Consider the following 24,258-nt stretch of genomic DNA (forward strand, 5'->3'; position numbering starts at 1 on the left):
AGCTTGCATGTGTTGAACCATCCCTGCATTTCAGGGATAAAGTCAACTTGGTCATCGTGGAAATCTTGTTTATATATGTCTGTTTGCACATATCTTAATGAGTATTTTTGAGTTTTTGTTCATCAGCGATATTGGCTTGTGGTTTTATTGTTCCTTTGTCTGGTTTTGGTAGGAAGTGACATTGGCATCAGAGGAGTTTGGGGGTGTGTCTTCTGTTTTTCTTCTTTTGACTAGTGTAAGGATTACCTGGAGGTCTTTGAAATCTGATAGAATTCTCCTGTGAATCCATCTCACCCTAGTTTTTTTTTCTTCAGTTTGAAGTCTTTTATTACTATTTCAATATCCTCACTTGTTATGGATCTGTTTAGGGTTGTTGACTTCTTGGTTTAATTTTGGTGGTTTTGTTGATCTAGAAATTCAATCATTTCTTTTAAGTTTTCCAACTTAATAAAGTAGATATTTTTAAAGTATTCCCTTAAATACTTCTTTGACCCATTTATCATTCAGTAAAATGTTTTTTTAATCTCCATGAATTTATGTACTTATTAGAGATTTGTTTACTATCAATTTTTATTGCACTTTTGTCAAATAGGATATACAAAGTTATTTCAATCTTCTTTAATTTATAAATATTTGTTTTGTATACCAGGATATGCTATATTTTAGAGAACCTTCCCTCTGTTGGTAAGCAGAATTGTATTCTTTAGTGTTTGGAGGGAATGTTCTATAGATATCTTCTAAGTTTATTTTATTTGTGATTTCATTTAACTCCGATGTTTCTCTGTTTATTTTTTTTTTTTTTTTTTGGTTTTTCGAGACAGGGTTTCTCTGTGGCTTTGGAGCCTGTCCTGGAACTAGCTCTGTAGACCAGGCTGGTCTCGAACTCACAGAGATCCGCCTGCCTCTGCCTCCCGAGTGCTGGGATTAAAGGCGTGCGCCACCATCGCCCGGCTCTCTGTTTATTTTTTGTCTAGAGGACCTGTCTATTAGGAAAAAAAAATGGGCTACTGAAATTACCATTGTTAATGGTCTGTTGTTAATCTGTCTCTTTAAATTTGGAAGTATATTTTTCATGAAATTGGGTACACCAGAGTTTGTGTGTATATATTTCGGATATTAATGCCTTTTCAGTTAGTTGTTCCATTTATTAGAATAAAGTGCCCCTCATTATCAATTATGATGTTTTAGTTTTAAGTCTCTTTTGTCAGATATTAGGATAATGATACCTGCTTGCTTCCTCATCCTATTTGATGATATTATTTTTGTCCATTCTTTCACTCTAAGACAGTGCCTATCTTTAAAGTTAAGATGTGTTAGCTTTGCTGGGAGGTGGTGGCCCACACCTTTAATCCCAGCACTCAGAAGACAGAAGCATGTGGATCTCTGTAAATTTGAGGCCAGCCTGGTCTACAAGAGCCAGTTCCAGGACAGGTACCAAAGCTACACAGAGAAGCCCTCTTTCAAAAATAAAAACAAAACACAAAAAGATTAGCTTTAAACACACAGAGATGAATTTTTTTATTGATCCATTCAGTCAATTTGTGTCTTTAGACTGGAGAAGTGAAGTCATTGATATTTAAAGTTAAAACGTGTGTATGCGCGCATGTGGGTTAATTGTGGTCACTGTATTTATGACCACAGAGTTTATGATTGTTCTGTTAAATTCTGTGTCCTGGGGCTTACTTAGGTAATTCTCATTGGCAGACATTTCTTCTGGACTGATGGGATTTAAAGTAAAGATATTTGTTTGCTGTTTCATATTGTTTGTCTTTTGTGATTTTTGGTATTGTTTGTGCTCTCAAAGGTGCTTTGTGCTCTAATAATTATAACTTCACATTTTTCCCATTGTCTCTTTGTTATGTCCTTCCTCTCTTTAGCCCAAAATATTGTTTCTTATTAATTCTTTAGGTTTTGTCTGTTGGATATAAAAGGTTTTAGATTGTTTCTATTGTGGAAAGTTTTTCTTTCTCCTTCAACTATGGCAGGTAGTTTTGCTGACTGTATTTGTCTAGGATGGCTCTTGCAGTCTATTAGGACTTGGAATGCTCTGCTCTTCTGGCTTCAACATATCGGTTGAGAAATCTTCCCTTATTCTGATGTGTATTTTCTCCTATAGTTCTCTATGTACTTTTCTTCTTCTGTGTACTTAGGGTTTTAACTATTATATGCCATGCGGATTTTCCTTTTTGTTTTTGTTGTTGAGTTGTTGTTGTTATTGTTTTGGTCTTGTCTATTTGTTTTTCTGCATGTTTCTTTTATCTATATGGTTTGTCTATACTTAGTTTGGAAAGCTTTCTTTTGTGAACTTGTTGAACATTGGTCTATGTAATTGACTTCACATTGATCTCTCTCATCTTGCTTATAATTCAACAGTTTGGTCTTTGCATAATGTCTCACATTTCCTATATGTCACTCTCCAATTTTTTTTATTTTAGTTTCCATATTCCTCTCTTATTTATTCTAGATCCTCTACTTTATTTCTAAGTCTTGATATTCTACCTTCTGCTTGATTCAATCTACTTGTAAGGCTTTCCTTTGAGTTTTCTAGTTGAGTTACTGGTTTTTTTCAATTCAATTTTCTTTTCAGCTTGGGTCCTCTTCAATGCTTCTACCTCTTTAAATGAGTTCTATTTTCAAGTCCTGGAATTGTTTTCCATCATTTTCCTAAGCTTTATGTTTGTGTTTTCTTGGCCACTCAGGTATTTATTCTTTTTAACTTCTTTCTCTCTAATTCTTTAATTTTATTGTTTCTTTGTGACTTCCTTAAACTATCTGAGTTACTTAATAAAGTTTATGATTTTTCTGTTAAATTCTGTGTCCCGGGGCTCACCTAGGTAATTCTCATTGGCAAACATTTCTATAGGACTGATAGGATTTAAAATGGGGATACTGGTTCTCTGTTTCATATTGTTTGTCTTTTTGTGATGTAATCTGGATGTATGGACTTCTTTTGTTTGTTCTGTGTATGATCTAGACAGAAAGGTTGGTACAGAAGATAAGATCGGGGATGTGCCTGGAGGTTGGAAATGGCTTAGATGAAATAGAGTCAGGTGGACACAGGGGCCTTGGCTGGTGTACAAGACATGTATTCTGGCTCAAGTTAGAGTTGGGTATACGTGGGGATAGGGAGGGTATGCGGAGGGAAGGCTCAGGCATGCTTATCTGGTTAGACCCCAGAGAAAAACGTTTAGGATCTGGCTGGATGGAAAGATTCATTAGTTATTTCTTAAGCACCTTCACCCTGTGATAAAGTTAATTTTGTAAGTAAATAACACGGAAATAAATGCATTAACAGACTCCAAAGATGATTCACCTCTGATTTAACTTTCTAAAACCAAAAGAGGAGGAAACACCAACTTCCCAGCTTCTGGCTCTAGAAACATGACTTGCTCTTTCCTTGACTCATCACCTACAAATGAAGCTGTGGAGGAGAACTGGCTACTCAGGAAGGTATAAAACATCATGTTCTAAATTCAGAATAGCCAGAATCACAGTTCCCTGTGCTCATCATGAATTTCTGTTGCTCCTTTTTTATACTTAAATCCCCCCCCCCTTAACTCTTAGGAGGAATAATATGAGGACACATCGTTTTTTGCTAGTTCATGTCACTAAGTAACTAAGGGTCATAGAGGTTTTCCAAGATGAGACATGGCACAGGATGCTACACTTTGATTTTAACTGTTCCAGAAAAGCCAAGTGTTAAAGATTTGGTTCTCAGTGTGGTATTATTGGAAGATGGTGGAAAGTTTAAGAGAAGAGGCTTTAAGTGAGTTCTTCTGAAGGCAATTATGAGACTCCACTCTCCTCTCTCTCTCTCTCTCTCTCTCTCTCTCTCTCTCTCTCTCTCTCTCTCTCCCTCCCTCCCTCCCTTGCTTCCTGACCTCCAGATAAGTTGCTTTTCTCCACCACAAGCTCCCACGATGTACTCCCTCACCATAGGCCAAAAAGCAAGACCTGCCTCCTAATAAGTTTATTGTTGTTGAGTATTTGTGACAGTAACAGAAAAGAGCCCAATGCAGAGAGCAAAGCATGACAACATGTCTTGATCTTCTACTTCAGGGCATTGTTTTTCAAATGCAGGCCACACAGCTCAGGCAGGATTTATCTCAGCTAACTTCCTTCCCTAATTTCAGGTCATCCTACTATGTGGCTTCTATGAAAGCACAGCAAAGGATGTGAGGCCTGGAGAATATTTGGTATTTTATCATAGAAAAAAAAGTCACAAAAATGCAGGCATTAGAATTGGTCCAAAGCATGGATTTACCCACTGAATCATGAAAGGCCACTTTTCCTGAGTTCAACGGGTATTATATATCTCTTGTATACTACTGAGTGGTTTATATCTGTATACTAAAATAAGCTGAACATAATTTAGTTTTCTGTTAAAGGGCAAGAAAAATTATGAGTTAAGCCTGAGGCAGTGGTATCTGGTCGTTCGCCTTCACATTGTGGCTATGGCTATATTTCAATAGCACTGCTAAGCTGGTAAATTAAAAATAGAAGTCAGGATTCTGGATATAAAGCATGTGTAGGATATAGTGTTAGACTAGGGAGGTGGACAGGAAATGAGGTCAAGGTTCTGGGATCTGAGAGAGGACAGCCATGTTGAAAATGAAGGGAATAGAGATTCCAGGCCTGAAAAGGGCAAAAAGACAAGTATTCCTCTCTCTGCAGACTTCGGAATAGAATGAATGAGGACTGGGAACCTTCCCTTGACCATATAGATAAATCAGGTACAAAATATTTGACTGAGACTTTGTGACTGAGACACTCACTTTCTAAGACTTGGGGACTAAAATCTGCCCCTGTATTAAGTTTGCCATTGAAATCAAATAGCTATCTTCTATCCTTACTTTCTCTGGGTAAGTCAAAATTCTTCATGCTCCCCTGCATAATAAATCTGTCCAAAGACTTTGTGTTGCCATCTAGGTGTGACTCTAGAAATGTGTGTGCACATGTGTACATGTGTCCAAACATATGAAACAGAATAACAATTATTGGCTCTCTGTTTTATTGCTTGCCAATCCTTCTGAAGCAATAGTAAGTCAGACTGAGAAAAAACTAAGGAACAGCCCTCTGGGATTGCCTAAATCCTCCTACCCTTGCCAGTCACCAGGAAAATGAGATTTCCTTTTTTTGTTTGTTCCTTTGCTTTTCACTCCATGTTTCTTTAATTAATAGTAACACCACCAATAAGTAGAACAGAAAGGCACAGGCATGTATGCTATTTATCACCTTGAATAGAGTCAGCAGGTTGAGGAAGACGACAATAGCACCCAGAAAACTCAAACATCAGCCTAAGTATAGTTCCGCTGTTTATAACCCAAAAGATCTCCCACAACAGTCCTTTCCTGTTCTGCATCTCACATCCAAGACCATTGTCACTAGCTAATTAAACCAGGCTTGACTCCACTTTTTATTATGATTTCCTCATTTGAGCATCATCGTTGAAATTTAAATACTATTTTCCTGAGGATGGGCTCCCACTGATAGGGCATGGTAGCTAGTATAACCTTGATGAAAGCTTTTACCTCACTCAGCAATCTCTTCACAGCCTCTCCCTCTCCCCCTTCTAGCAGTTGGTTCCACCCTGTGGGTTCCCCTTCTTGTCATTTTTCCATATACCTGTTTTGTGTGGCTAACAAATATATTGGCTCTAGAATTTGTTGACTCTATTTTTTGCTAATTTTTATTCCTACCACCTCACTTCCTTTCCTCTCACACAATTATTTCCATTCTAAAAGTTTTCATTAAATCAAACCAGTATCTTAGTACAATATTAGAATTCTTCCATGTACCAAACATTTCCTTTGTGTATGTCAAAATACTAAATAATTTACATGTTCTTTTTCTAAACAATCTTAATAATAATCACAGAAACCATTAACATCTCCACATGGGAAAACAGAAAGCCAAAGCTCAGAATGGCCCCTTCCCAGGCTAAGACATGGAGAGACAGGAGCCTTGATACATATCCCTTATGGAAATTAGTAGGTAGGCTCCTCAGAAATCTAAATTAGCAGAAATACCATTTCTGAGTGTATACATATCTACGCAATCAGAAAGCTGGTTGAGTGGTTTAGCAAACAAAGGTCCTTGCCACCAAGCCTAATGACCTGAGTTCAATCCCTGGGACCCTCATAGCAGGAGAGAATAGTTGTTTTTGACCCCCCCCATGCATGCTATGATATACATGTGTACACGTACACACGTGCACACATATACAAAAACATGAATAAAGATAAAAATTCAAAATAAACGGGTACCATAGGAAGTCTTACAGCCAGTAGTTACCTGCCCACTGGGGCAAGGCCTCTTACATTATATATGCCAAGGTAGAGCATGCGTCCAGCCTCTTTACTGGACTGTCTGTTCCAATTGCTGATTTTGGTTTCTGATCTCCACTGAAGCAGAGGATTCTGATTTGTGAGTGTACCCCTAAATAAATAACCATCTATTTCTCAATTCTGAGCTAGGGTAGGATTTCTTTTAAGCATCCTTCCACAAAGGGGAAATATTTTACAGGGATATTTGGCTCACATTAGTAACATTAGGGATTTTGTTGTAAACAGTCTACATATCCAGTGTATGAATGGATCAAAAAGTCTCACATAAACACATCCCCCCACCTCAGATTTTTCAAAGGAGAAAATCTAGTGCTTTGCCGTAACATGGTGGGTCACATGAGAGGATATTATGCTAAGTGAGCTAAGACTGGCACAGAAAGGCAGACACTTCATGATCTTACTCATTTGGAACCTAAAAAGTCATGGAAGTAGGAAACACAACATGGCTGCCAGGCGTTAGGAGAATGGAGAAAAGGATATAGACTTTCAGTTAAGCAAGGTACATTCTGGAGACAGTGTCCATAACTAGGATCATCTTATATACTAATTTGATAAGACAATTAATCTTAGCAATGAGTCTTTACCACACTGAAAAATCTATAATAAATAAATTTAGATGGGGTATATGCTAATAAACTTGCTGGTGATGGTTTCACAACTGTTCCCTCTAAACTCATGAAGTCATAAGTATTAGATATGCAAAGTTCTTCCTAAACCAATCAAACTCAAAAGATTATTTTCCAACTTCTTCTTGAATCTAAGACCTTTTGATTTTTATTGATCTCTACATTTTTCTCTGCTCCCTTCCCTGCCTCTCCCCTTCCCAAGGTCCCAATGCTACAATTCACTCAGGAGGTCTTGGGGTTTTTTTTTACTTCCCATATAGATTAGATCTATGTATGTCTCTCTTAGGGTCTTCATTATTTTTTAGGATCTCAAAGACCAGAGTTCTTAACCACCATGTCATAGCCTCACTTGCTATTAATTCTTGTGGGCTGTGTTTCCTTCCCCAGAACTGCTTCTGAAATACAAATATGTTCACAGGAGAAGCTGGTTTAATGTAAAGAAATAGTCTAGATGTTTCCTCAGAGTGGAACTACGCGAGAAGGAACAAGCATACTGTTATGGCTTGAATATGAATTGTCCACCATGGGCTCATTCATATATTTGAACACATAGTGGTGCTGCTTTGGAAGACTGTGACACCTTAGGGAATGGAACCTCACTGGAGAAAGTAGGTCATCGGGGACAGGCATGGGGGTTTTAGAGCAGAACTCACCTCCTATTGGTTCTCTACTTCCTGCTCTTTTATGATGGAATGGAGTAGCAGTCTCAGGTATATGATCCTCTTAACCATAGAGCTGACTTCTATTAAGATACCTTCATGACCGTATGAACTACACACATTTGAACTGTGAGATGAAATAAGTCCTTCCTCCCTGAAGTTGCTTCTGGTCAACTATTTGGTCAGAGCCACAAGAAAACACGCAACCCTGTAGAGAAGAGCTCTAAGATAAAGAAAAACTTTTCAAAGAAGAAACAAGTCAAATACTTCCTAGGCCATGTCAGCCTTGGTCAGTCCCATTCCTAATATAAAATGATTCTGTTGTGTTATATAAAGAAACATTTTACTTATTGAAATAAAACTCATCACAATTCCAGCCATGGGTACCCACCAAACACCATTCTAATAAACCACAAAAACCAGAAAGATTTACAAAAATTACTGTAGTTGGTCATTTCCAAATGCCAATGAAAGTTGTATCTCTAATAAACATTCTGTAACATTTATTACATTACAAGATACAAGAGATTACATTATAATGTAATGTCTAATAAACATTAATTGTGGTTTTCTTTATTTTTTGTTTTGTTTTGTTTTTCAAGACAGGGTTTCTCAGCCTTATAGAACAGGCTGGCCTTAACTCACAGAGATCTGCCTGCCTCTGCCTCGCGAGTGCTGGAATTAAAGGCATGTGCCACAACTGCCTGGCTAATTGTGTTTACTTTTATTTATGCGTATGCTTGTCCTTGTCCGAGATGCAAAATATCGATGTAATGTCCACAGAGGCCAGAAGAGGGCGTCATATCCCATGGGAATTAACAAGATGTGGGTGCTCAGATCTGAACTTAGGTGTCCGGAAGTGCAACACATGCCCTTAGCCACCAACGTAGCTCTCTAGCTCCTCTAATAAACATATTTTAAAGGAAGATGCACCCAATAGTTTGAGTTGGATCAAGAGTGGGCTGCTTTTCTCCTCGTTGAAATGAAACATATTTTTTTGTTCAGAAAACTTCTGCAACTGTTGTAACTGCCAAAGTCCTTAACAATAAGATTATTTGCCTTTCAGAACTGACAAATAGAGTTACATGAAAAATCCCACCCATTAGGGCTGAGTGCTGCTAATTCAATCCAAATCTCTTAGCAAATACATGCAGTGTTTTGCTTCCTGCATTTAAAAAGAAAGAGAAAACATTCCTAAGTCTTTCCCCTCCACTTCTAAAATCAGTTTGTTTTTCACAGCATTTCAAGAGCCGCATTTCCCTAGAATATTCCTAAATGCAGTGATCAAAAATACCAGATAGTCATATGTGCCTCATTGCTTTCCAACTTTTCCCAAACTTCTCTTTCCCCCTCTCATGGTCTGTTTTCTAGTTTCAAAGCTTAGCATTATACTCATCGCCTCTTACATACACAGATATAAACATTAGAAGCTATGATTCACATAGAGAGAGAGACACACACACACACAATTTTTGTCTTTCAGGGTCTCGGTTATTTCCTTAGTCCAATATTTCACACACCCATCAGTCTCCTAAATACCTCATTATTTTGTCTTGTTCTTCTATAAAAAAAGAATTTCTTGATATGTCTGCAGTGCTTTGCAAAAGGAAGCAAAATTAAAATGACATATGATGGTGTTTGAAGATATTGCCCAAACATAAGAAATTCTTTGCTCTGAAATTCAGAGTAAAACTTACTTCTATTAAAAATATCCAATAACAGTATATAAGATGTCCCCATTTTGTTATGTTTTAGACTGCAACACAGCTTACAATCATAGCTTCATCTAGCCCAAAGCAACTTTTGAAAAAAATAATAGACTCCTTAAATCTGTAATGTATTCTAGTATCATTTTATATAAGTGTCTTGCTTTATTAAAGTCTTAGCTGCAATAAAACATGATTGAAAAGTATAAATAGAGAACAGAACTTTTTTTTTAATTCACAGAAAGTCAGGCATGGTGGACCTGGGAAATGGCTCAGAAGATAAAAGCACTTGCCATGCAAGACTGACATTTGAGTTCAGACCTCGGAAAATCCACATAAAAAAGGCTACATGCAATAGTGCACATCTGTAATCCCATCACTCCTGCAGTGAGATAGGAGGGAGAGACAAGGCTATTTCCTGGAAACTTGCAGGCAAACTAGGCTGGAGAATGTGATGAGGTCGCAGAAACAACAGACACTCAGCCTCAAAACAAAGTAGATAGCAAGAACTTATTCCTTAAAAGTTGCCCCCTGACCTATACACACATCATGACATGCCCAAGTCCCCCATATCCCTACTCATGCATAAATCATAAACACACAAATGGCGCCAACGTGTGGACAACTGAATCCACAGAAATCCTGAGAAAGCTTGGGAAAGAATAGAGTAAAGCATGTTTTCTTGGTAGCAACAATTTCTTGGGTCTGCTCTGCTTGCTAGAGGCAAGCAAGCACTCTCATCTAAGAGAGGCTTCCTGACTCAGCTTTAGCTGCAAAACCCTGCAGCTCTTAAGAGGTCCTGCCACGAAACACTTAAATGGTGTTGATAAAAGCTGACTGCATGCTTGTTTGTTTTCAGCCATAGCAGGAAAAAAGTTGTTCTGTTTTAAAATGCCGGCTTTCTGGTCTGTATTGCCAGGGCAAACTCTGACTCTTTCAGACAGGCAGGCCAACTTAGTGTGATCTGTGAGCAGAATGCTGCAGCTTGCTTGCTGGCAGGGAACTTGAAACACCATAGAGTTGTGGCAATAAAAATGGCTACAGCCAGTATCTCTGCCAGGAGGGTGGAAAGCTAAGGAATGGGCTGGATCCAGCTGCCAAAGCCAAGGCTTTAATCCTACACATATTTCTTGGTAAATTAGAGACTCATGTAGTCACAAAAGAGACATATACAGTAAAAGAAAGATTCAAAGTCAAAGAAAATGTCTAAATGGTTTTCAGTATGTTAAAAATATATGTAGGCAAAAAGTTAAAGTTCTTAAAGTAAAGAAAGAAAGAGAGTAATTGGGTGTGGTAGTACACACCTTTAATCCCAATACTTGGGAGGTAGAGGTAAATTGACCTCTGTGACTTCAAGGTGTGGTAGCATATGCCTTTAATCCAAATGCCTGGGAGGCAGAGACAGACAGATCTCTGTGACTTCAAGGTGTGGTAGCATATGCTTTTAATCAAATGCCTGGGAGGCAGAGACAGACGGATCTCTGAGAGTTCAAGGACAGCCCGGTCTATAGAGTTATTCCAGGACAAAGATATACAAAGAACCTGTCTCAAAAAAATGAAAATAAAAATAAAAGAAATAGAGCTTAAAATAAAGCTGCACAAAGATGGAAAATATACAGAGAATCTTGATACTGTATGCTATTATGCTCTCTTTGAATTGTTTGAATGCTGAGGAAAGAGAAACAGCTGCTAAAAGTTATTTGTTTATAAATGCTGCTGAATTAATCCAAGATAGATATTTTGAAAATACCTTGACTTCAGAATTTGGATCTAAGGATATGATACTTTGGAAAAGAGATTCTTCTTTTGTTTTCACAGAGGATGAGACCCTGTGGATTGCTTCTATCCCAATATGGTATGATAGACCATGCCCTCCTGAAAGGTTGCTGTGAACACCCTCAAAAAATTACTTCACTCAACTGCCGACTGAGATGAACCGGGAACACAGGTTACACCATGAAAGATCTGATTAACAGTGCCCCCATTCAGCATAAAGCAGTTTGGAGAGAAAAGCTGTGCCCATATTCCCAAATATTGTTTATAAATGTTCTTTTATATTTAAAGGGGATATGATATAGATATGAACAATTTGCATTGATATGGATTTTGCTTTAGTGGTTTAAATTTAAGGTCAATTTTATTATATGTGTGTGTGTGTGTGTGTGTGTGTGTGTGTGTGTGTGTGTGTGTGTGTATGTATTTCGGATCTTGATTAAGGTATTGTGATTGTGTAGTTCATTTAAAAATGTAATGTATATAAGTTGTTAATGGATAATTATCAATATTAGGCAAGCTTGTAGTCATGTTAGTTCGATTTTCTAGATATATAGAGATATATTTCAGTGAGATAGGCATTCTTCATATCTTTCAAGACTACAGAATATGTCATTTAAAGTTTTGAAAAACTTAGGACTTTTCATGGCAATGAGACACCAGCTACTTCAGGAGGAAAATGGGCATCGAAAAGGCTTCTTATGGAGTTGGTTAGCCATTTGGTCAAGAAACTGCTCTTGCCTGGACTGTTGCATAAACTGGACACAGAGAACCCGCAGAGAGAGGACTACTGAACTTGCCTAAAGGTGAGATGGTCTTTCGGGGTTCCCAATTCATGAAAGAGTCTACGAGACATTCTGCAGGACACAGCAGATAGTGACTGAACTGCCTTTGAAATTTCCTGCTTCATGGAAATGTCTCTGGATACTATGGGCCTGTAGGACGAAGATGGATGCCCCAATGTTACAGAAGAACTTTGGGTGACTGTCCAGGCAGCGATATGCCTCTGTGATTTCTAGAGTTTTCTAAGTTGCTTACTTCTCATTTACTTAGGTAATATTATATCCTTCTGGAGTCTTTGATGGAGTTAAAGAATAGACATATAGTTATAGTTTTCCTTTCTTATGATAAAAGATAAAATAGATATAAATATTGTAACTGTAATTCTTACTTGATAACTGTTTTGTTATATGTAATTTTGCTATGTTAAAGTTAAAGCCTTCTTTTTTGTTTAAACAGAAAAAGGGGAAATGATGTGGGAAAGTCATTTGTTAATCTGTTGTTTCATTGGTTAATCAATAAAGAAAACTGCTTGGCCTGATAGGTCATAAAATTAGGTAGGTGGAGTAGACAGAACAGAATGCTGTGAAGAAGGGAAGTGAGCCAGACGCCATGCCTCTCCTCTCTGAGACAGATGCAGTGAAGGTCCGGCCCAAGATGGATGCAGGTCAGACATGCTGAATCTTTCCCAGTAAGACACCACTTCATGGTGCTAAACGGATTATTAAAAATGGGTTAATCAAGATTTGAGAATTAGCCAGGAAGGGGATAGGGCTAATGGGCCAAGCAGTGTTTAAATGAATACAATTTGTGTGTTGTTATTTTGAGAGTAAAGCTAACCATGCAGGAGCCTGGCTGGACGAAAAGCAGGCCTGCCCACAGCTCCCTCTACAAAGGTGAATTAGCAGTTAGGAGAGCTTGCTGCTTTTGCAGAGGACTGCACTTTGGTTCTTAGCACCCACATCAGGCAACTCACAACCAAATCTAACTGCAGCTCCAGTGATGAGAATCAATGCCCTGCTCTGGCTTCCACAGGCACCAGTACACACATATGCATTACACACATCACAAATCACAAACATCACACACAGAGAGAAAAAATATTCTGAAAATTTTCAAGCTTGGGGCTAGCTATCTAAATGATAGTAGTCATTATTCTTAAAACTAACCTTTAATGAGGGACCGAGAGAATTCATTTTAGATGGGTTAGTGAGAAAGGGAAAAGCAAAAACTTTCACCAAAAAAAAGAAAGAAAGAAATGAAGGGTTAGTTTGCAAGTATGAGCATGGGAGAGGATATCAGGGGAGCATTTTAAAAACAATAGAAAGGCTTTGGGTATAACATTGCATTGACAGAAAGATGAGAGATATAAGAAAGGGGATAATGAAGGTAATGCAGTTAATTATGCTGCCATTAGAACATGTCCTTTGATGAGAGCTGGATTGTCCAGGCATTTAGGAGCTAGTTAGCTAGTGCACTAAGACCTAAATTTTCTCTCCCTCTCTCTTCCTAGATCACCATAGTCCAGTTGTGCTGTTCTTTTAAAAAGTCTACCACAGTTTGGGTCGCTTATACAGATGATATATTTATTTTCCTCAGCTCTAAAGATCATGGTGCCATCATTTGTTGTAAGACAACCAAGACCCCTGCTCCCAAGACGAGGCTTTGTTGCTGTCTTCTTCACAGCTAAAGAACACTATGTTCTCACAGAAGAGGGATAAACAAGCAAGAGAGTATCTCCTTTAGCCCCAAACCCCTTTATAAGACTGCTAATCCCACTTCCTAGAGGAGAACTCTCACAATGTAACCACCTTGCAAGTGCCGTGCCTATTCTTATTAGTGCACCAAGGTTGAAAGTTCAACATAAATTTTGGAGGGAGTACCATCATTCAAATCACTTTATGCTCCATGAATATCTTGGAGTTCTGAGCATAAAACTAGCTTACCCTGGGCACAAGCATTGCCTTGTACACTGCCCAGATACACAAGGAAACACACATCTCACTGTAAGCCAAGATAACCTTCCTTAGCTTCATCCAGTTTGGCAACCTCAGCATAAGCTATCTAAATCTTTTGAGGAGATGGTAGGGAGGGTAGACACACACAACTTGAAATGGACTGAAATGGGCTTATTGTAAACTGCTAGCCAAAATAGCCTTGACCATACTGATGACCTTTACCTCCCAGGCCTTAGCTAAGAAAGCATTCCATTCAAGTGCTGTTTTAGTATTCTTGAGGCAAGCCTACAAGTTTCTCTACTCCCTGCTATATTCCATTCATAACTATCTGCATTGTAATTTCATTTTATCTTGTTTATCTCTCTAGCAGACAAAAAGCTGGGTAAGGAAGTGGCTCTATTTTACATAATCCTTACTCATTTTAAGCATTTTACATAGTGATTCACACACACGAGTCAAGAGATATTCATCGGATGAAATGGGATAGAACAACATAAAAAAGACCAGGCATGCAACAGTATGATATGTTCCTCTGACTACTTCTCAGCAATTTTATTCCCCTAAATTGAATGCCCTTACTCACGAAGATTAACTTTGGCAAAGTACTTTCAGCACATCAGTCCATTACTATGAAGTCTGCTATCAGACTGGAAACAATGATATAACCAACCAGAAAACAAGTTCAAGAACAAACTCATTCTTGTTAGAGAGCCTGCCTGCATGACTAAAATAATAAAAGCTCATGGTTTATTTAGGGAATCAGAGAAACACTTCCTGTACCTCAAAATTGTGTCTCAGAGATGTTGTGACTGTTCACGAGTACATCCCTCAGCACGCTGCTTTTCACCTTTTTCAAAGTATACCACCAGCTTGTACAGAATCTTATAAATAATGTGAGGTGTTTGGGTCACTTACGGGTTATCTTTCCATTCCAGGAGTATTTAGCTATTCAGAACACAGAATTAAAACAGAGGAGATGAAGTGGTTTGAATACTGGTCCCAGCATTAACTACATGTTTGTCTCTAAGTAAAGTATTGTAGCTCAGTTTTCTTATAAGACAGCAGGTGCTAGGGATATAGTTCAGTTTGTAGAGGGTTTGTGTTACACACATGAGGCCCTGAGTTCAATCCCAAGTCATTATTATGTAATTGTTTTCTTCTGGTTGGACATGGCCACTGCCTTCTTGAATCAGAGCAGCTAAGATCAGTCAAAGGAGACTTTCACAGGATTGGACCTGTTATCATTCCCTCTGGATATAGAAGGAGGCCCTCAAGCCTCACAAGTCATCGCAGGATGCTCATGAGAATTTTCTACTCTCATACAATATATCCTCATCACAGTTCCCCCTCCCTCTACTACACCAAGCTCCCTCCCACACACCTCCCCTCTCCCCAGATCCACTACTCCCCCTCCATCGTTTCTTCAGAAAAGGGCAGACCTCCTAGAGAAAGCAGCCAAACAGGACAAAACAAAATATAGTAAGGCAGAAGGCCTCAAATCAAGGCTAGACAAGGCAACCCAATGGAAGGAAAAGAGTCCCAAGAACAGGCAAAAGAGGCAGAGACACACCCATTCTACTGTTAGGAGTCTCACAGAAAGACTAAGCTAACAGCCATAACATATATGTGTACCTGTGCAGATACATACAGGCCCTATGCTTGGCATTTCAGTCTCTGTAAGCCCTGCTTAGTTGCATACGCTCCCATTTACTGCAAGAGGAAGCCTCTCTGATGACAATTGCACAAAGCAATCTGTGAGTATAGCAGAATATCATCAGGAAGATCCACTTTCTAAGGCAATATAAGAAGTGAACAATTGGCCGGGCAGTGGGGGCGCACACCTTTAATTTCAGCACTCCAGAGGCAGAGGCAGGTAGATTTCTGTGAGTTTGAGGCCAGCCTTGTCTACAAGAGCTAGATCCAGGACAAGCTCCAGAAGCTACAGAGAAACCCTGTCTCAAAAAAAAAAAAAAGTGAACGATTCACTGGGTTGAAATTCTTCATCACCCAATAGGCAGTAGAGTAGCTGCCCATATTCAGGTGTCTGAGAGTTGGATTGGTTGTCTCTTTTTCTATTCCCATTTCTATTACAAGGGAGCCATACTGCTAGAGATGTGCTTAACTTAGTTTATTTTCTCTACATTATTCATATTTTTTCTCTGCACTTTTTAGGTGTACTTTTGGCTACTTTGTGGATTTACAAAACTCTTCCTCTTCTTTATAATAAGGTCTATTTTCTCTTACTTTGTTTCTTTTCATTCACTGGGTCATATGCAGAGATTTCTAGTCTGCTTTTTTTTTAACCTACTTCTTTGCTGTGGAGTGACCCAGACTGGCATCTTCCCCGTTTACTCTTATACCTTTCTAGTGCACTCTTCCTCTTTGTCACTGCCAGATCGGATGTTCCCTCATAGGTCTTTATAATAGTGTAACTCCTTCTTTTTGTTGACTAGGGAAAGTTTTCAATCCTAATTCTTCCCATCACAAGATTAATCAGACAGCCCTTTTCACTACTGAACCTGCTCCAATCACACTTGCCAGCCTTAATCTAAAGACCAAGTTTCCACCCTGACATCCTGATTTCATCACAGAACCTTAGCCTTGGTAATGTTACCAGTCCCTCTAGGGCATTGCTTCCAACTTCCAATTGAAACAATAAATCAGCAGGCTTAGAAACAAAACAGTACAAGACCAACACAGGAGATCCACCTGAAGAGTCAGGAGTTACTCCGCAGCCACTAGGGCCTTGAATCATTGCTGTGGTTTAAGTTATTGTTCTTTCATAATTTCTGGATTCTTCTAGCACATAACCCCCACAAACTTCAAATGGAGTTGCATGTTTTGGTGAGACAGTGAGTCCTCTGGTAGATAGGTTAACAGTGAGAAGAAAAATTCCATTTTGTCACTCTGTGAGACTAAGGGTAGTTGTTGGGTGCAATTCTGAGAGGAAAGTCACTGCCCAAAGCTGAGTCATACTGGAGCACTATGAAGAGGAAACAACAATAAGCCATAGAACCTAAATTTAAACTACAGTGTGCATCAGCCCAGCGAGACAGTTCTGGAGAGGGAAAACTACAAAGAGCAGGAGGCCTCAAGCAAGGAAACACATCAGGGAAGACAGGTCTTTCTCTCAGTGGCTGGAGCAGATCTCATAAATGAGAATAATCCCAAAGAGTGGTAGCCATGAAATTGAAGTCAACAGACAAATGGCCCCCTGGAACCACCTACTTGTCATCTACTCCTGTAGAACAGGACAAGTCTGAAAGTCCCACAGTCTGTCTAACAGCATGCAGTAACACTCAGGAGGTCTTGAAAATAAGAAGGTAAGTGTCCACCTGTAAGGTCTCACAGCATCTGTTATTCTTTACATTCCCAATGCATTTAGAACATACCCCAGGACTAGACATTTGCCACTCCTGAGGGTATGACCGTGGAGCACCCAGAAGGGGAGAGACACTTTCCAGGTCAGAGACTACAAGGCTAAGTGTGACTGAGACCCCTTGTATGCAAAAAGAAAGCTCCTAAAGTAAAGATGTCTCCAACAGATGTCAGATGGGCGTCCAATACAGAACCAAGCAACAGCATGAATTGTAGAAAAGATAGGAGTCAGCAAATACAACAATCTCCATCTCCCACATGCATATCTCTGGCAATCTCCAATTTTTGAAAACCCAGAAAGAAACTGCTGCAACATTTTATTTTTTATATTTTAGTAATGGGGAAGGGGCTTGTTCTTCCTTCCTTTTTTTATTTTTAAGAAAAAAATTGAAGACATTAGAAGAAGGAAAGAACTCCCATACATACAGACTTGCAGAATTGATATAGTTGAAATAATTATTATATAAAAATGATCTTCATATTAATATAGTTCTAATAAAAATTCTAACGACATTGTTCACAGAAATGAAAAAAAATATAAAATTCATTTATAATTACAAAAAACCTAGAATAGCCAAAGCCATCCTAAATAGAAACATCAGTATGAGAAACATCAGAATACCTCCTCTCAAATTATACTTCAGAGAGCCATAGTAACAAAAGTGCCATGGTGCTCACACAAAAAGAGACATATAGACTAATGCAATAGGACGATGCACCAAGAAATAGATAGAGCCTTTCAATCTTCAACAAAGTTTTTTTAAATATACATTTATAAAATGAGTAAAACAACAATATTAAAAATGGTGTTAAGCAAACCAAATTGACACATGTTGAAAAATGAAATTAGATACATATTTTTCACTCCATATCAAATTGTATCCAAAGTGGATCAAACACCTTAATATAAGACTTTAAACTTTAGAAACTGCTAGAGAACAGCATAAGGAAAATACTTCAAGACATATGCATGGCAAGGACTTTCTGGAAATGGATCCAAAAACACAAAATAATTCCCAAATTTGACAAATATGATTATATGAAATTTAAAATCTGCTACACATCAAAGGAAACAATTAAAAAGAGTGAAGAAACAGGACGTGAGATGGGAAAAAAATTTTAGCCAACTACACATCAGATGGAGATTGCTATCAAGAATATATTTTTAAAAACTGCAAAGATTAAATCCCAAAAATCAAATAATCTACTCAATAGATGGTTTGATGAGCTGGCCAGACAGTTCTCAAAATAAGAAATGCAAGTGTACATAAATATTTGTGAAAGCATTCAGAATCTTTAGATATTCTGGAATGCAAATTAAAATTCTTTTGAAAGCCCACCTTACCCCAATCAGAATGGCTAGCATCAAGAAACAACAAATGCTGCAGAGAACATAGAAGGTGTGTGTGTGTGTGTGTGTGTGTGTGTGTGTGTGTGTGTGTCCATCCTGAGACTAGAAAAGAAATCATGGAAGAGGAAAAAGATAACAAGAGGAAATAAAGGAGAGTAATGGGATACATGTAACATGAAACTGTGAGGAAACCTGCCTAAGGGAAGGAAGGGAACAAACAAAAGATGAAGATGAGACCAGGAAGGAACATGGAGGAAAGTAGATTAAAACAAAGTATGACACATATGTAAGCCGGGCGGTGGTGGCGCACACCTTTAATCCCACCACTCGGGAGGCAGAGGCAGGCGGATCTCTGTGAGTTCGAGACCAGCCTGGTCTACAAGAGCTAGTTCCAGGACAGGCTCCAAAAACACAGAGAAACCCTGTCTCGAAAAACCACAAAAAAAAAAGAAAGAAAGAAAATGTCATCACGAACTCATTGTTTTGCGTGCTACCTTTAAAAAATAACTTTAGAAAGTATTGAAAAGATAATAGTGGGTCTTAATTCTTTTAAGGAAATACAAAATTTGTGGGAAGAGAGAATTCTAGGTAGAAAACTGACAAAAAAATCAAATGGCATGCTTATGAACTTTTTGGAGCCCTTACAGCTTACTAACAGTTTGCCAAAGGGATGAATGATAAGAAGATAAGGAGACTCTCCACACGTCTGTCATGAAAGAGGGAGACCCTGTAAGGTGGGCACCACCTCAGTTACTCTTCTAGCTAAGTGGTTAAGGTTTCCTGCTGGTGAGGTCTATGCAGGACTACTGGACGTCCCAAGGGGAGCTATGGATTTTTTCTTCCTTTTTGGTCTGTTAGTGTGCAGAGCCCTTAGGTTTTGGATGATAGAATCAAGTATATCGTAACTCAGAAAAATTTATGAAAGTACCATGATGAAGGATAACAGGGTAGATAGGGAGGTAGAGTGTGTCAAGTGAAAAAACAGTAAGCTTGACCTAGGAGAAACAAATTACCCACCCCACCCTCCAAAACATACTGTTTACATTTCTCCCCTTGAAAAAGTGTGCCAGATGTGGACAGAATCGTGCTGGGACACACATGTTATAGCACTGTTACAGTTTTGTTTCAAGGCAAAAACTGCAGGGGTGTTCATGCATGGTTGAGCAAAATACAAATCAATAATGGCAAAATAATATTCACTCAGCTGAAAGCCCTTTCTGTGAAAAAATGCTTAAAAGAAATCCCACACTAGCTCAGAATTGAGAAATAGATGGTTATTTATTTAGGGGTAGACTCACAAATCAGAATCCTCTGCTTGAGCGGAGATCAGAAACCAAAATCTGCGACCATAACAGAGAGGCCGGAAAAGAGGCCAGACACGTGCTCTATATCAGCATATATAGTATAAGAGGCCACGCCCCAGTGGGTGGGTAACCACTGGCTATAAAACTTTCTACAACACCTTTCTTCATCCAGATGTGACCATCCAGATAGCTTATGAACAATATTCTGGAGTGCTAGATGAGATGCTGTACCCAATCCATGTCACTGTGCCCAGTGTCACTCTTTTGATAGGAGTGGGTTGCTTTTATGCTGTATTAGACCTTGATAGCTTTTTTTGTTCAGTATTCTCTTGGCTTCAGAACCCCAATATCAATTACCACTTGCTTGGAATGATATCCGTAGAGCATCAGTGATTCTGCCCACCCTCTGTAATAAGGTTTCATTATATGGATGGTATAATGAGCGTTTTAAAGGTCTGAGTGGCATCTAGAACAGCAAATACAGTAGTGGAGAGGTTAAATGCAGAAAGACCCATGTGTGGGTAGAAGCTGTAAATTTGTTCAGCATAAATTCCTATGCCAGTGGTAGATGACCTTGTTGACCAGGAAGGCCCTGGAAAAACCCCCACACAATACAAACTGTTGAGATTGCTATTGGTCAAATACCACCATTAGTTGATGAGTCTCTTTTTTGTTAATACCACATAGTCTGGTGTCAGAACATGGAGAAATCAGGCTAGGACTAAGCTTAAGCTGCTTTCCAATTACCTGGCACTCCTAGTAGAGGAAGGGGCAATAAAGGCTGCTGGTGGAGAGTAGATGCCAATCGTCCTGTTCAGCTATGAACCCTGGACATCATGCTATAAATATGCGAGGAAAAATGTGCTTCATTCTGCAATAATCGCATGGCTTTTACAGATGCAACCAATTATTTTCCCATTGTACTTAAGGCAAGCTGAGGGAGTCAAGTTTGGTAATGTAAACCCGAAGGCCCCACCATGGAGTCGTTGATATATATAGCTATATAATTGGCACAAATTAAAATACTTGCATTTATACTTGTATATTGCTCTGGTGGTTTGAAAGAAAATGGCCCCCAAAGGGAGTAGCACTACTAGGAGGTGTGGCCTTGTTTGAGGAAATATGTCACTGTCAGGGTGGGCTTTGAGGTCTCTTTTGCTCAAGCTTTCCTCTGTGTGACTTTTCAGTTAACTTCCTGTTGTCTGCAGGATGTCTCACTCTCAGCTATTCCTCCAGCACCATGTCTTCCTGCACATTGCCATGTTCCCTCTCATAATAATAATGGACTGAACCTCTGAAACTATAAGTGAGCCACTCCAATTAAAATTTTTTATAAGAGTTGCGGTGGTCATGGTGTCTCTTCACAGCAATAAAAACCCCAAATAAGACAGAAGTTGCTACTAGGGACTGGGGTATTACTACGATAGGCTTGATTATGCTTTTGCTTGAAGGAATATGGATTTTTGGACTTGTGAATTACAAAAGCAGTTAAATGTGTTAAGTGCTGCTTAATGGGCCACACTAGTATGTGGAAGACAGTGGTATTGAATGCAACTTGATGAACTGTGGGGAGCTGGCTTAAGAAGTTTCAGAGGAGAAAGTTTTTAATATGCTGCCTAGAGATTGTATTGTGATATTTTGATAAAGTGGCTGCTTTTTGCCCTTGTCCTAAGAGTCTGCCTGAGGCTAACGTGTATAGTTTTGGATTAATTCCATTGGCAAAAGAAACCTCAAATGACAAAACCAGATTTAACCAATACCTAGCCACAAATCCAGCCCTACACAAAATACTAGAAGGAAAACTACATTCTGTCCAACAGTCGCAGAAGTTGCCATTCATGACTAGCTGGCTCTATTGCTTTCAGGCTTGCAGTGAGACAGGACATCATTGTGCTAGAGCATGGTAGAAAAAAAAAAGAGAGCTGCTACCTCATAGCAACTAGGAAGCGAAGAAAAGTAATGGGAAGAGACTGGAACAAAGAACATCTCCCTAGGGCAAGCTCCTCATGACTGACTTCCACCAACTGGATCCCACCTCTCAACAGTGCCATTACGTTATGACTACATCAAAGCATGCACCCATTACTTATGTTAGAGCCCTCAGAATGCAGTCACTTTCCAAATTCTCATCAGCTGAAAACCTAGTCTTTAACAAATGAACCTGAAAGGTTCATGTATATGTATATGTAAGATGTTGTGTCACGGAATATGTCATGGTCCTCAGGTTCTAACACTCTTTCATTTCCTCTTCTGCAATGTTTCCTGAGTCTTGGGTGTAGGGATTGCATAGTAAATGTGCCAACTGGGGTTGGGCACTCCACACTTATTCTCTGCATTTCAATCAATTGCATATCTTTGTAGTGTTCTCCATCTGTTTCTAAAAGACACTTCTTTGATGAAGGTTGAGAGCTATACTCATCTGTGGGTATAAATATTTAGAATATAGTTAGAAAGTAGATTGGTTTAGGAAAATGGCAATCGTAGATTCTCTTCTAGGGAGGGTCTGTGGCTTCTCCAGCTGTGGGTAGTTGGCTAGCTTATAGTATCAGGAATAAATTTCCCACTGAGTGGGCTTTAAGTCAAAATAGTCAGCTGTTGGTTATTCCAAGGATATAAGTACCACTATTGCCCCTTTCAGTATATCTTGCTGTTCTGTTTACACTTGTGGTTAGTAGGCATTACAGCTAGGTAGGACTCCTGATTACTTTTCTCCCTTGGTAGTTTGTATAGCACCTTCAAAGATTATGATGTCTCATCCTCGGGGAGATAGCTTTCAGGTCTGCTACAGCTCAAATCCTCCAATCGTGTGTCCTAAATATGTAATGCCTTTAGCCACAGGGTCTTACCTTCAAGGTCTGGGAGGCAAGCAAGGGCAACAACAGCTGCTATTGTTTGGGAGTACTAGATCTCACTGACGAAATACTCAAAGGAAGTCCTCCCATGATCTCAACTCAGTTAAACTAAAACTTCATTCTTTTTCAGGAAGTATCATCTGTCTGAATTTTTATGCAAAACTCCCGGTCAATCTGATTAGTACTCTCATGGACTCATAGTTCTCTAGTAGAGAAAAGACAAAGTAAGCCAGGGTGGGTCATCTGAGGAATGCAGCTGCCTACTGCGACTTGAGAACAGCATTGTCAATTCCCCTGAAGTGAACGGTCCTGATTAGTAACTGTGGAACATAATGTGCACTTGAAGAGGAAGCTTGGATTTCAACTCCAGCTCAGCTCCTGGACTTAGGATCCTAATGCTTTCTGTGCACAGGTTTAAGGCTTAATTTCAACGGGAAATAAAAGGATATGGCTGGGTTTTCATAGTCCTCAGCATGTGACTTCTTATGCATTGCTGAAATCTAAGTAACATTTCTAATCGCATGACAAAAATATTCTACACAGCCACCACTCTTAATAACATACTTTTGGTTAGCCATCTCATTACCTAATAATTACCAGCTCATTAGAGCACATAATATATCCTTGTGGGATAAACTCATGGCTCTAATTTTAAAGAAAAGAGTAGGAAGGCTGTCTTAAAGTTACCAGTAGGCAATGTACAGAATTAGCTATTGAAGTAAATGAATATAAATGTACTTTTTTTAAGTAAACAGTGATATGATGATATTTAGAGCTAATTTTGAATCATGGAACCAAAAACGAAAAGGATGGAAGTTTTTGTTCTCTCGTTTTATAGAAAAAACAAGGAAGCAGAAGAGTCAATTCCCTCCATGAGCCAACAATTAAAAGGAACAGTCAAGACAAGCCTCGGATGCTCCTTTATTATTTCATAGCTCTTTCTAATCACAGTATACTTTAAATTGCAATATATATTTGATTTTTATAAAATATTGATTAACTGAAATACTGGAGAAATTTAGAGCTAGTTCATTGAATTCTCTGGTTGAGTTGAGACAGATGAATACTCTTTCCAGAGCCACAGTTTTACAGTGAGTAGACAGACAGATTCCAAGATCAGGTCTCTCCCTGGTTCCATGACTACCACCTCCACCTACAGAACATTTCCTCCATTCTTCCTCAGCCTTCAGGTGATAGCCCAGACGTGCCTTTCTCGGCCAGACTCCTCCTACAATCAGACCGCATGAGCTCCTCCTAACTCTATTACTATAGATCTGTCCCCTATGATGAAAAATTTTGTTTTGATTTCGATACAGGATCCCATGAAGGACTAACCTCAAACTTGCTATGTGGGGATGACCCTGAATTCCTGATCCTCCTGACTCTGCCTCTCAAGTACTAGGATTACTGGGGTGTGTCTACGCACAGTTAATATGTTGCTAGGGTGCAGACTCGAGGTCTTATGCATGGTAGGCAAGCATCACACTGCATCCCTCGTTCACACCATATTTAATCACCATGCCA

This window comes from Microtus pennsylvanicus, chromosome 8, assembly GCF_037038515.1.
Source record: "Microtus pennsylvanicus isolate mMicPen1 chromosome 8, mMicPen1.hap1, whole genome shotgun sequence".
Classification (NCBI taxonomy): Eukaryota; Metazoa; Chordata; class Mammalia; order Rodentia; family Cricetidae; genus Microtus; species Microtus pennsylvanicus.